Source organism: Dermacentor andersoni, chromosome 4, assembly GCF_023375885.2.
Source record: "Dermacentor andersoni chromosome 4, qqDerAnde1_hic_scaffold, whole genome shotgun sequence".
NCBI lineage: Eukaryota > Metazoa > Arthropoda > Arachnida > Ixodida > Ixodidae > Dermacentor > Dermacentor andersoni.
In genome coordinates, this window is record NC_092817.1 from 180,810,487 (window position 1) to 180,823,274 (window position 12,788).

Below are 12,788 nucleotides of genomic sequence, written 5' to 3' on the forward strand. Positions count from 1 at the left end.
GAACGTTGATGACTGGGTTGCTCGTGTGTGTCGAGGGCAGCCGTATTCTGACTTCTCTGGTGCGCGTGCGAAGAGCTAGTTAGTAAAAGACACATTTGTTCAAAGGTTCCTCTGTGTTGCGTAAGTTACGCAAGTGTGGTTGTTTGTTGAAGGAACGTGTCCTGTGTGGACTAAAGGAACAAATGTGAGTCAGCGTGATGAAAACTTTGTAGGATGCAAGCACGTGTTCGGAATAGGGACCACAAAGCTAGCGCGATTGTGATTGCGTACCTGTGGAGTTGGCCAAACTGTTCAGTGGCAACAGTACGTGAGATAAGTACGCCACTGCGATAGGGTAAGAACAGGCTGTTCGTGAAGTTAGGCTGCTTATGTTATGTTTGGGTATTGGTGTTTGAGAGCCTTCGGTTTAATTCTGCGTAAACCTTTACTCTTGTGCAGCACGACAGTCAGGTTTGGTCGAACTGAAAGGGAACGGGAACGCTCGCTTTGGCGGCACGAAATTTTGGGGCGAAATTTGGGATTCCCAGTTGAGTGACTTGCATTGGAATTGTGATAGGAGGCCTGGTGGGTTAGCAGCTGATTCCGGGCGTTTGAACGCTGAGCCGTATTGTGTTGCCGGGTCGGCTCTTCTGTGCCAGTTGTTGTATGATGGTTGAAGGCATTCCAAGTACGCAGGGGTTGCAGAGAGCAAAGCCATCATCTTGCTCGCCAGCCATTCTCTTCCTGCCCAGCGGTTGCCAGCACTGGCCAGGCGAGATTTTCCGGGCCATGGAGGAGCTGTTAAGAATGGCCGTACGGGGTGGCAACGTGCCAGCTTTCAGCCCGCTGCACGTGTTCCAAGCCCACCAGACGGGGCGCCCTTCGGAGAACTGCGAAGAGCCGGCAGCCACGTGGCGCGCGATCAACTCAGGAAATTGGTACTTGGCCGAGCCATCCGGGACAAAGCAGAGTTCTACGAAGCCCTCTGACGTCGGCACTGAAAGCTGGGCGGTACCGAGAACTGTCCGGCCTTTTCACCTGTGTGTGAGTGCAACACGAACATTTCCGTCCACGGGGCCCTCGAACGTGTCAGCCTTTGTGTGTGTAGGCTCGAACGTGTGTGCCTTTGTGTGTGTGAGCCATACTGCGGGGCGGCGGCAAGTTTACAATGATTGGACGAACACTCCCGACCATTCGTGCTCCGTCCACGCCGAACGATGACGTCGAACTATGACGTCAAGCGGAGAGCTTATAAGCAGCGTTTGCCGGCTGCTAGAGTGTGCTCTTGTCGTGCTCGTTGTCGGGAGCTGAGTGCTCTGTCATGCTCGAAATGTAGTAGTGAGCTGTGTTCGTTCGTAAGCTGTTTGCTGTATGTTAGTTTTGCGGGCTCCATATGGGAGTCACGCTAGACTGCCAATGTATGTCCTGTTCAAAATGTAAATACTGCCAGTAAATCCTAGTTCCTCCCAAGCTCCATCCTTACGTCTACGACCGCTCCAAACTCTAATAGGGCCCAATACCGGTCACGTCTTTAAGTACACCGAGTTCTTGCAGCGGGTCACGGAAGTCTTCGAGGCGGTATGGTCTCCCGGCAACGTCACAGTGTAAAAAAAGATACTCCTTCATAGTTTCGCCTGATGGCAAAGTCGGTAGTACATACCGATAGCCCGGTGGGGCGACAGAAGACCTGTTAACACGGCCAGACGCGGCCGCAGAAACGGCTCTTGCACAGCTCGACATCTTGCGTCCGAAGGCATCCGTGTCCAGAGGCAGAGTGCGATACTAACGAGGTGACATGCGAGGTGCCAGCTAAAGCAGTATATACACGATTTGAAAAAAAAAAAATACGCAAAAGCGTTCGCGCAATCTTACCCACAAGTGGAAAAAAATAGAGACAGCTACTGGGGCGGAGTGTCAAGTGCGACGCCGCGTGCGCCTATAAACAAGAAGGAAAAAAGAAACACTCCCCGTCGGGGAATCGAACCGCGGTCTCCCGCGTGACAGGCGGGGATACTGGCCACTATACTAACGAGGAGACATGAGAGGTGCCAGCTAAAGCAGTATATACACGATTTGAAAAAAAAAATAAATACGCGAAAGCGTTCGCGCAATCTTACCCACAAGTGGAAAAAAATAGACAGTTAATGGGGAGGAGTGTCAAGTGCGGCGCCGCGTGCGCCTATAAACAAGAAGGAAAAAAGAAACACTCCCCGTCGGGGAATCGAACCCCGGTCTCCCGCGTGACAGGCGGGGATACTGGCCACTATACTAACGAGGAGACATGAGAGGTGCCAGCTGAAGCAGTATATACACGATTTGAAAAAAAAAGAAAAATACGCGAAAGCGTTCGCGCAATCTTACCCACAAGTGGAAAAAAATAGACAGTTACTGGGGAGGAGTGTCAAGTGCGACGCCGCGTTGTCGCGGTTGGAGGACAGACTTCGGGATGAAAACAAAACTTGGGAGGGTTTATTTTACATTATATACAGAGAGGTGAGAGTCAAGTAACAGTCGTACAGTCATTACGGGCCGGCAGCGACTCGGACGCTGCGGCCCGCGGCAAGAAGTTCGAGAGAGGTCAATCAGGGAATGCTCTGGTCTCTCTGGAGTGCTTCATTTAAACCCTTCGAGGACTGGAAGTCGCGTCATGTTCGGCCAATGGGAGAGCCCGCTCCGATGACGCCACCTTCGGCCAATGGTAGGCACCCGTGCGGTGATGTCACACCCGGCGGCTCCCCGCGGTCTTGCCTTGCTGTGGTGCAATGCTCTCTTCAAAGGCGGCGAAGGGGCGACGATTGGGCTCCATTGTCCGAGGGCCCCCTGCTCCCGGTGGTACGGCCCCGCTGTGGTGGCAAATGCCCCCTTCAAAGGCGACCGGTGCGACACTGCCAGGCCTTCCCGGTACATCACAGCCGTTTGGCTTCGGGACTCACGTTACCTGGAACAGTGCCGGGCTATCCCTTCGCTTTTCTGGAAGAGTCAAGCAGTGAATAGCTACCGCGGGGCACATGAAGTGGGGGCCGCCAACTTGTTTGCACTTGTCGTGCCTCAGGGATGTGTCATCCATGCTTCTGCATTCCTTACGTAGCAGTGGCGCGATTCGATGTGGTCCGGGGGAACTCGAAGTAGGCGCAGGAAACAGCTCCATATCTAACAGCTCGTCCTCGCCCCGGTTGTTCTGAATGGCCGGTGAACTCAATTCGCTGGCCATGAGGAACGCTGAAAGAACTTGCAGGGTATTGGTGTCGAGCCTCGTTTGACGAACTTCGGGATCCTGGGCCCTGGAGAACATACGTCAAACAAACAAAACAACACAGCGCTGCACCACGCGTAAGCGCAGGCTCTTCACCCCTGACTCGCCAGGCTATTACTGAGTCAAAATGAACCCTGATCTTTTATTTCCCCAATTTTGACAAAGCAGGTCCAACCACCCTTCCAAACAGCTATCCATTTCTCCCGGAATGCCGACAAGACCAGAGTACTATTGTTGTTGCAAAACAAAGGGTCGTCGACGTTGCAAACAACAAATGAAAACAGCCGAACAAACTTAAGTGGCCTAACTACACGAACAGCATGTTTCCAATCTATCGCAGTGGCGTACTTATCGCACATATTGGTGCCACTGAACAATCCGGTCAACCTCACAAGTACGAAATCACAAGCGCACTGGCCTTGTGGTCACTAAACAGAACGCGTACTTGCGTTGTAGGCACGCTTTTCATTTACGCTTACTCACGTTTTTTCCCTGAAGGTCCTACAGGACACGTGACTTAAACGAACAATTAAACTTGCGGGACTTACACACTCCGCAGAACTCTTTAAATAGTGCGTCTTCTAATAACTAGTTCCAGGCACACTCACTAAAGAAGTCAGAATACGGCTGCCCTCAACACACACGAGCAACCCAGTCATAAATCTGCTTCCTTCCGTCCACACAGGACACGCGCTAAGGGAACTAAAAAAGTTTCTCCGTGCAAATCACGCACTCACTGAAAACCCACGCGGTTAACCTTAGAAAATAAAAAAAAAACACAAAAAAAGAAGGTTAACTAAAAAACACGCGCGTCATGATAGGCCTCTCACCGATAACCTTGACCCTCAGGTTACTCACACACAAAAAAAAGAAAGCCTATCTACTCATTAACTAACACTCACGAGACTATATGTTTACATAAACCTGATCTTTCAAATCTCGAGCTTCTCTAACGAAAACACAAACAAAGCTCAAACCTTACACATTGAAAGAAATCCTAGTCTCAATTCGCGAAAACTTTCCGATGCTCAAAATAAAAAACAAAACACTTCATTTCTACGGAAGCGCTCTTGGCCTCCCTTTCCAAACGCTTATGTCTGACTCATACTTTGAGCCGTACCCGAGGTGGTCGCGGTTTGAAAGCTACTCTGGCTGCCGAGGAATAACAAAAGGGCTGACTCACTATCAGCTCCCCCAAGACGTTACGGTCTCCTGCCAATTTGCGTCCTGGCGCCCCGCTTTCCTCACAAACTCGATTGACCGCGTCGCTACTCCCCACCTGGTCTCGTCTTGCCACCTTGCGTTCTTCGTACTGCACGCTGAGCTATAAAAAGAACTGCGGAACGACGAGGAGTTTAACAGCCCCGTGCCCTTTGTCCGCGTCCGTGCATAACATGCTTCTCGGTCTCCTTTTGACCGGTGGCTCGAACGTTTTCGATGCGTCAACATCGTCAGTGACGACTGCACCTTTTTCCTCGCGCCCTGCCCTCTTGGGTCTCTCGCCATCTAGGGCGGCGCTACATTAGTTACCGTCTTTCGGTCTTTACCGCGCTTCTTTTTACGGCGCTTTCTCTTCGCACTCACTTTCATGTCGCCTTCTCGTGCCTCGTGCTGGCCGGTACACATTTCGTCGGCCCGGATCGGTCTCTTACCCGCACAGTCGGAGTGATTTACATTTAAATGTACTCTCACTTTGCCTCGACTGGCGGACAGTCCAACCGACTCTGGAACAATGCAGCAGGCTTTACTCGAGTTAGACAACTCGCACTCTTGCGAACTGCCCTCTACTACATTGCCCAGCTCACGCTGTGCATCGACACACAGTCCGTCGGTATCGATCGCTGTCTCACCCGCACAGTCCAAATGATTAATAACTGAACCATCCCTATCTAGGCTATCTAGACTGGCGGAGAGCCGCACCGATCCCTGAACAATGCAGTTGTTCTCTCGTGAACTACGGAGCTCGCCATCCCGAGAACTACTCTCAACTGCATCGTCCAGTTCGCACTTCACTTCTGCACACAGATCTGGCTCGCGTCATGGGTGCTCGCGTCTGTCGGGTCAGCAGTACCCTTTTCTTCGCTATCAACTTCGCTAACATTACAAGCGACGCACACGCGCGGTAACTGGGCCAATTTGTTCGCAGCTGGCCTAGCTGTCTCTACAGTCATTTGTTGGCACAGCACCTCGTCGCTCTCCTTGCGGCCTTTAACGGCCTCTGTTGCCACTAAGGCATCGTTAGCAGCTAGCCTTTTTCCTTCACTTATGAATCTGCAGCCAATCTCACAGGCACTACTCTTCTCGTCGGCTTTTGGCGAAAATCCGCTCGATGCTGCCTCATTCTTTCGCTCTGTACTACTTACAGAATTCTCAGACAGCCGTTGTCTCTGTGCCATTAACTGATCACAATACTGTATCTCTTTGATCAGTGCTGCCTTCTCTCTCTCATACTTTTGCTCACGCTCAAGCTTACGTTCCTGATACTCACGTTCGCGTTCATTCTCACGTTCGTGACGCTCACACTTAAGAGTAAGTTCTTGAAGCTCATGCTTCCGTTCATTCTCGCGTTCTTCACGCTTACGCTCACTCTCACGTTCACGACGCTCACGCACGCGTTCACGACGCTCACGCTCCCGTGGCTCTTGCATCACCTCCCAAGCAAGCTCAATGCTTTTGTCATCATTGCCACTATCGTTAATCGCCTTTATGATAGCTGGCGTTTTCATCCGTTCGTCCGCCTCAACTCCCAAATCGTCGCACACCAACAAGTCTAACCTCGTCAACCTTCTAAGATCCATGGCAGCTGCCCCGACAGGTGGATAGAACTGTTTTCCTTAACTAATTTGTGCAAATACACAATGCATCAAATTCCCGATTCCCAGAACTATCAAAATGAACACACAACATTTCAGTCTGGCGAATCAAAAGGAAAAAAACCACGCGCTCACTTACGATTGCAGCACCCTGCCATCCAGTTCATTTGTCCGCTGTTCCCGGTTCCTCCGGACTCCCTGGGTCGAAGGCTTGCTCTTCTTCGCTACTCCCAGTTTCTTCGGACCTCTTTCGACGAAGGCTCTCTCTTCTTCGCTCTTCCCGGTTCCTTAGGATCTCTCTCGACGAAGGTTGATCCGTAGCGCTGCCACCAGCTGTTGCATTCGGAGGTGATCTCACCGCTGCCAACCAGTTGTCAGGGTTGGAGGACGGACTTCGGGATGAAAACAAAACTTGGGAGGGTTTATTTTACATTATATACAGAGAGGTGAGAGTCAAGTAACAGTCGTACAGTCATTACGGGCCGGCAGCAACTCGGACGCTGCGGCCCGCGGCAAGAAGTTCGAGAGAGGTCAATCAGGGAATGCTCTGGTCTCTCTGAAATGCTTCTTTTAAACCCTTCGAGGACTGGAAGTCGCGTCATGTTCGGCCAATGGGAGAGCCCGCTGCGATGACGCCACCTTCGGCCAATGGTAGGCACCCGTGCGGTGATGTCACACCCGGCGGCTCCCCGCGGTCTTGCCTTGCTGTGGTGCAATGCTCTCTTCAAAGGCGGCGAAGGAGGGACGATTGGGCTCCACTGTCCGAGGGCCCCCTGCTCCCGGTGGTACGGCCCCGCTGTGGTGGCAAATGCCCTCTTCAAAGGCGACCGGTGCGACGCTGCCAGGCCTTCCCGGTACATCACAGCCGTTTGGCTTCGGGACTCACGTTACCTGGAACAGTGCCGGGCTATCCCTTCGCTTTTCTAGAAGAGTCAAGCAGTGAATAGCTACCGCGGGGCACACGAAGTGGGGGCCGCCAACTTGTTTGCACTTGTCGTGCCTCAGGAATGTGTCATCCATGCTTCTGCGTTCCTTACGTAGCAGTGGCGCGATTCGATGTGGTCCGGGGGAACTCGAAGTAGGCGCAGGAAACAGCTCCATATCTAACAGCGTGCGCCTATAAACAAGAAGGAAAAAAGCAACACTCCCCGTCGGTGAATCGAACCCCGGTCTCCCGCGTGACAGGCGGGGATACTGGCCACTATACTAACGAGGAGACATGAGAGGAGCCAGCTAAAGCAGTATACACACGATTTGAAAAAAAAAAAAAAAATACGCGAAAGCGTTCGCGCAATCTTACCCACAAGTGGAAAAAAATAGACAGTTACTGGGGAGGAGTGTCATGTGCGACGCCGCGTGCGCCTATAAACAAGAAGCAAAAAAGAAACACTCCCCGTGGGGGAATCGAACCCCGGTCTCCCGCGTGACAGGCGGGGATACTGGCCACTATACTAACGAGGAGACATGAGAGGTGCCAGCTAAAGCAGTATATACACGATTTGAAAAAAAAAAAATACGCGAAAGCGTTCGCGCAATCTTACCCACAAGTGGAAAAAAATAGACAGTCACTGGGGAGGAGTGTCAAGTGCGACGCTGCGTGCGCCTATAAACAAGAAGTAAAAAAGAAACACTCCCCGTCGGGGAATCGAACCCCGGTCTCCCGCGTGACAGGCGGGGATACTGGCCACTATACTTTTTTTTTTCATTTATTGCCGTCTTGGACGTGTAATACAAAGTAACATATGGTAAAACACTTCAGCCACACTTGGACTGAGGCGAGTAGTGCTAAAATCTTTTCATTTGTGCTAAATCATCAAGCAGTGATATCCACTCTGGCGGATCAGTCTGAACCCTGAAACATTCGCGAAGATAAACAACACTTTCGATGAAGTTTTCATGTGTGGAACCTGTATTTATGTATGCATGTCGCACCTGCATACGCGTTTTCCACAAACTGTGGAGGCCAAGAAGCATAATTAAATCGTAGGGTACTTCTTCACTTTCAACTGGTAAGTACCGGATGCCGTAAGAATTTAAAGGAAGTTCCTTTTTAATCGTCCTCTGAAGGACATCCCAATAAAAAATTGGATTCCAGCATTCTAGGAAAACATGTTCCACTGTCTCGGGCTTCTTGCATAACAAGCAGTTTGTTGTCCATGGCACGAATAGCCCTTTATCATGCAGCCAGGTTTTAACAGGCAGCGTACCAGAATGCAGTTTAAAAAAAAAAAAAGGTTTAACCCCAGGTCTAACGGGCATATTCTTAACTCTTTTAAAAATATCTTGCCCTGAGCCTCCAAAGTGTGGTGTCCGATAAATGGGTACCGGCTACATCACGTCAACCAGCGCTTTGTACAGCTTTTTCTTATTAACATAACATAGGTATTCAGGGCTGAAACGTACTTTCAACACCTTGCACGAAAGAACAACCTCGCGCAAGTATCCTGTCACAGCACCACACATGTTATCACAGGAGACTACCCTTCCGGGGAGCAGTCTCTGTAGGCGCACTTGCATAACAGTTCTTAGAAAGGGATCACTTTGATCACGCAAAAACATAAATCGCGAGACCACTTGACGTAAAAAAAGATGCGCCAGGCCAAGGCCTCCTCTTTTAACTGAAACAAACAGGTTAGTTCGGCTGGTTCTTCCCCAGGTGGACGCCCAAATAAAAACAGCAAAAACACGATGCATTTCTTGAATAGCTGTTCGTGTCGCACAGAGCACATTCATTACATACCAGAGTTTCGAAATCAAAAAGACATTACAGATAGAGGCACGGGAAAACATTGATAGCTGTCTTCCTTGCCACGCGACCGCTTTCTCTTTCATTGTCGAAGTTTCTTCTTTCCAGTACGAGCTGGGATCCCGATAACCATCCAGGGACACTCCTAGATACCGCGTTGGCAAGGTGGACCATCGAAGCCGAGGAAAACAACCCGGTGTTACGTCCCATTCGCCATGCCAAAAACCGGAACTTTTTCCCCAATTGATCTGACTTCCAGTCTGAGCGCAGGACTTTTCGACCACACCCGTGGCTTCACAGATGCTCTGTCTATCAGCGCAAAACACCGCTATATCGTCAGCATACGCGAGTACTTTCACGTGTGATGACTGCAGTCTGTAACCTGAAATTCGGTCAGAGTTGATAATTGCCAGGCATAGCGGCTCTAAATACACTGCAAAAAGCAAGGGGGAAAGCGGGCATCCCTGTCTTACTGAAGAGCGTACAGCAAGTTTGTCAGTGAGATCGCCATTAACTATAATGCGAGTTGTACAGTTCTTGTATGCCATTTTAAAGCCTTCTACTATAACGTCGCCTAGTTTGGAATGTTCCAAGATGAAAAAAAGAATTTCGTGGGAGACGCGGTCAAACGCTTTCACCAAGTCGAGCTGTATCATTGCTATCTGACCGCCAACTGCATCAACACACTCTAATACGCTGCGTGCGACATGTATATTTGTGGCGATGCTACGGCCTTTAATTCCACACGTCTGGTGAGACCCTACCAATTTCGTGATCACAGACTGCAGTCTTTTTGCTAGAACCTTCATAAATACTTTGTAGTCGACGATGGTGAGACTAATCGGTCGATATGACCCCACCAACAGTCGTTCTTCCGCATCATCAGTCTTGGGAATGAGAACGATGTGGGACGTGTTGAAAGACAATGGAACATGTTTGCGTTCATAAGCCTCAGTTATCACATGGAGCATGCACTGTGCAACAGGAAGCTTAAAGGTTTTATAAAAGGCCGCACTTAGCCCATCTGGCCCAGGAGCTTTCCCAGATGGTAGGTCGTCTATTGCCTTTTCTATCTCCTGTAAAGTTATAGGCAGTTCAAGGCGTTCCTTAATTTCGTCATCTAGTGTTGGCACCAGTCTTAAAAAGTCTACATGGAAGCCTTCTATGGTGTCGAGCTTATTGCTTAGAAGTTCTGTGAAGTGTTTGGCTATAGCGCTCTGAATATCTCTCGCATCTTCCGAAGTCCGGCCGTCATATCGGATGCTCCTAATTTCTATCCGGCAAGCGTATCTTTTCTCGTCTGATAGCGCTCGTTTTGCCGGCGTTTCGCCAGCCCACAATTTTTCAGACCTTGCACGTATGACGGCGGCCCTATACTTGTCAGCGTCAATTCTTTCGAGCTGGCATTTCATTTCCCGTATTTCTTTCGTGAAAGTTCCCAGCGCGCTACTTTCCATGCTCAGCATCCATTCAAGTTGCCCGTTCATTTCTTTTTCTTTTTCTTTCTCTTTATAACGAGCCACGCTGCTCTTTTCTATTGCTTTCATTTTTACCCACTCTTTGAACTCCTCCCATTCAGTTGCAAAACTAGCTGGCTGCGCGTCTAGCAGTTTGTCTAGCTTGGTCTTTACTTGCATAATGAACCCTTCATCCTCCAAAAGCTTTGTGTTCAGTTTCCATAAGTGCCAGTTAAAGCGCGATTTCCTGCCCTTCATTCCTAAAGTCATGCTCACGAGGCAATGATCACTGAAAGACACAGGTTTAACGTCATAACCTGAGCATATCGACATAAGTTCGACCGATACATACATCCTGTCTAGTCTCGCATGGCTCTCCCGCTGAAAGTGCGTGTATTCAGGATGGGTCCCATTGGAAAACACATTGCCAACATCCTCGAGACCATACTCATGCACAAAAGTATTCAAAACTTCAGAGCTCTTGTCTCTCAGTGGCCTACACTTCACTCTGTCAACTGCGGCACACACACAGTTGAAGTCTCCCAGTACAAGCAAGAACTTGTCGCCTTTGAACCATGGCTCAAGGGATTCAAAAAAAATCTTGCGCTCGCTTTCTACATTAGGAGCATATACACAAACAATTCGCCACTATAAATTCGAAAAAGTGAAATCAGCAATCAAACGGCGACCACTTGGGCATGCAAATACAGACTCTACGTTGACTCTTAACGTCTTACGGATGAATACAAGGCACCCACCCGACGTCCCAACAGAATGACAAACGCACACATGAAAGTTTGCTTGAAAGGAAGACACCATGCGGTCAGTGTGCTCTTGGCTCTCTATTTTCGACTCTTGTATAGCAATTATATCAATATCGTTATCCAGAAGAAGGCGATTAAGCTGGTATTGTCGCCTTCTTGCTCCCAGCCCTCTGACATTCAAGGTCGCAACTCGAAGGGGAGTAATAAGAATAAAAGCCATGTCTTGGAAGAAGAAACGCCTCTATCCGCATGGTGCCTACCTTCATTAATGACGTAGCCTTCCTCACGACTGCCAGAACCTCTTGACACCGGTCGACCAACACAACCGGCGCTGACACGGACCAGGACCTTGTGCTACTACGGAGGCAGTTTCCCCGCCTTTCGCGTGTCGGTCGGAAGGTTCGGCCGCGGTTTTAAAGACGAGCGTCTCACTCCCCCTGGCTTCGGCGGAGGCTCCTCGCCGCCACCGCCAGGCTGCACCTTCACGTCGACGCTTTCTTCATGCGGACGTTTCCCAGCCGTGGTGCTCGCCGCTTCCAGGTTCGTCTCCATGGTATCAATGCCGGGGGTCTCCACGTTGCTTTCTTCGGCGACCGCGGCTTTCGCCGCCTCATTCACCTTGTCAACGTCGTCCAGTTCAGGCTTATGCTGCGCCTGTACACTACCATCTGTTGCGCGGGAGGGCCCCGCCTTCTGCTTCACCAGAGTCGTGAACGATGGCTGAGTATCGCGCTGTGGTTGTCCTCCTGCACGGGCTGCTTCCTCCGCATCCGTCTCGTCCATCAGCATCTCGGCCGAGTCTTCGCTGGTTCCCGGGCCTGCAATGCTCGCGTAAGTGCGAGTACACTGGTCTTCTTCGTGCCCGTAGCGTCGGCAGATTCCACAACGCGGGACTCGACATTCCTTGCGGATGTGGCCGTACCACGACACCGAAGGCACAGCGGGGGTCGACCTGGTACCACAACAAGCGCCAACTCACCGCCAACGCTCAGCTGGTGCGGCAAGTCATCCAACTTCACGCCCGCTTTCAACTTGAGGGTGACGAGCCGGGTAGTTGAGCCCTTCTCTGTCATACCTTGCACACGCCAGCGCTCCCGGCCTACTTCGGCAACTTTTCCATAGGGCGCAAAGGCGACACGCACGTCCTCATCAGGCACATTGTGTAGAAGCCAGTGGAGCTTCAGTCGAACATCCTGGTTCGCCGGGTCAATCACCAGGCAGCGCTGGTTTTTTACACGCAGCTCCCCGATGCTCGAGATCTTCTTCACCGCGTCCGCGTCCTTGAAAGTGATAGCCCAGACATGGCTCATGCGATACGCCCCCAGGGCGATAACATCCGGAAGAAGCGAATGCTGTGCCAATGCGTCACGGAAATCTTCAATCCGGTACGGTCGCGCCGTAATATCAGCGTGCGAAAAAACTGTATTTAAAACATAACGACCTGTTGGCATACCTGGCCGAACAACTTGGTGGGTGCCCTCCTGTTCCATCGTCCCGTTTCCGCGGCCAGAAAAGGCCGCTGAAGCCGCTCCAACGGAGCCCGTCATCATGCGTCCGTCACGCTCGGTGGCCGGAAGCAGAATCCACTGGCCACTATACTAACGAGGAGACATGAGAGGTGCCAGCTAAAGCAGTATCTACATGATCTGAAAAAAAAAAATACGCGAAAGCGTTCGCGCAATCTTACCCACAAGTGGAAAAAAATAGACAGTTACTGGGGAGGAGTGTCAAGTGCGACGCCGCGTGCGCCTATAAACAAGAAGGAAAAAAGAAACA

General features: G+C 50.7%; 2 non-coding genes across 2 annotated transcripts; both read right to left on the reverse strand.

Moving 5' to 3' along the window:
- Positions 1–2,185: 2,185 nt before the first annotated feature.
- TRNAD-GUC (transfer RNA aspartic acid (anticodon GUC)) lies at positions 2,186–2,257 on the reverse strand. Its single transcript has one exon. It is a non-coding gene; the product is annotated as a tRNA-Asp (tRNA).
- A 5,177-nt stretch (positions 2,258–7,434) lies between these two features.
- On the reverse strand, positions 7,435–7,506 carry TRNAD-GUC (transfer RNA aspartic acid (anticodon GUC)). Its single transcript has one exon. It is a non-coding gene; the product is annotated as a tRNA-Asp (tRNA).
- Positions 7,507–12,788: the final 5,282 nt, after the last annotated feature.